This window comes from Hyposmocoma kahamanoa, unplaced genomic scaffold (genome assembly GCF_003589595.1).
Source record: "Hyposmocoma kahamanoa isolate Upper Pololo Valley unplaced genomic scaffold, ASM358959v1 141, whole genome shotgun sequence".
NCBI lineage: Eukaryota > Metazoa > Arthropoda > Insecta > Lepidoptera > Cosmopterigidae > Hyposmocoma > Hyposmocoma kahamanoa.
The window spans coordinates 17,276-19,097 of NW_020653504.1; positions in this window are offsets into that span (position 1 = coordinate 17,276).

Sequence of the window (1,822 nt, forward strand, 5' to 3'; positions counted from 1 at the left end):
CCGATCCGACACGCGCCCGACCCGACACGCGCCCGACTCAACACGCACCCGACTCGCACCCGCTCTCTGTGAGTTTCACGCTTTATTGTATTGTACAGTCACGAGCACATCATACTTTACGCTTCGGAACGGTTTTATCAATAAATGCATACAAAGACACTCCTGAATAGCTCACTCCGCAAAACATTACGTAATAGGTAATTCCAATGTATAGTAATAGGTATTTGCTGAATCACTAAGCCTATAATTATAATATGTATAATCGTTATCTTCTCTAATAAATTACGATCCACCTCATACAAAAGTGGTGGTATATACACAATACAACAATTTTTAAATAAATAGACTGACCTCGAGCTGTTTACACATCTGATTTGGAGGTACCTGCTACAGGAGTATTACGACAAAGGGGGCGAAACTCGAAGGTAAATTGCCGCCAACGGCCTGCTAAGAAGCGGCCAGGTCGCTTCCACCCCTTTAATAGAAACCTATATTCATTCAGCCAGTATTTCTAATCATACTACCTAGTCTACATCCCATTATCTTCCTGAATTAATTACATACATAGGTCCTTAGTATATTTCACAAAACCTCTGAACTAAAGTAAAAACACAAACAGCCTACAATTAAATAAGAAAAATATAACAAATCCTACATATATTCTGTTAATATGTCATAAAGAAATATAAACCGTAAAACCACAGCGCAGCGCAGCACGTACCGTGAATTGTCACAGTCTGTGAAATTGTCACAGCCCGTCCACATTTACGTAGCAAGTACCGTGACACGTCACAGAGTCTTAGGGTCGTATTCTAGTCCACTCAATCTCAAGTCAGGACTTGAGTATGATTCAAAGCACTAGAAATCATACTCAAGTCCTTGCCATTAGGGTCGTATTTCCAGTGCTTGAAATCATACTGAAGTCTGCTCAAATCTAAATAAAAATCTAAACAGTTCTGGAATACGACCCTAAGGGTCGTATTCTAGAACTCTATTCAATGCTCAAGTCAGGATTGCACTGGCAACACAAGCACTGGAAATACGACCCTAATGGCAGGGATTTGAGTATGATTTCGAGTGCTTTAAACCATACTCAAATCATGAATTGAGCATTGAGTAGAGTTCTAGAATACGACCCAAGTGTGTTGAAATGTCACAAATATGTAACCCAGCGTCGACTGCACGTGTGATGTAAATTTTATGTGGGTACTTATAGATGTTAGTTCTACATTTATGTAGGTACACCTTGGTGATTCAGTAAACTACGTAGCATTGCTTGCTTGACATTCGTCGGGTCCCTAAATGCAGAAAATCAATTTGTCAAAAGCAAGAAAGAAAGTCACACAACACATCACAAGTAGCGTATTCTGAATTCAGAGATAAATGTTAGGTTCTTCTGTTAGAAAGAATAATTAAAATGTACGTTGGATATCAAGTAGGTACTTAAATAGTTTGTTTTAAATATTTGTTTTATACCACACGTTTTATACAGAAACTTTCATTGTATTATAATCAGCCGTTATTAAAAATACCTTAGGTAATTTTCTCTTTTTACTTAGTAGAAAAAAAAATATTACTGCATGTAAAGAGCATAACTAATTTAAATGTTTCTTTTAATATTTGACTCATGAATAGAACTAAATAGCACAACTGTATTCAGTTGTGCCCATTTTATGTTATTGTATTGTAATTGATTGAACTACATAATAAGAGCACGGTTCCGTACATTACTAAGTAAAATCCTTTGAAATTAGTCAAATTACAATAAAAATCTGATTATTGATTTGGATTGGTACTTTTTTCCTGAATCCGAATATGTAAC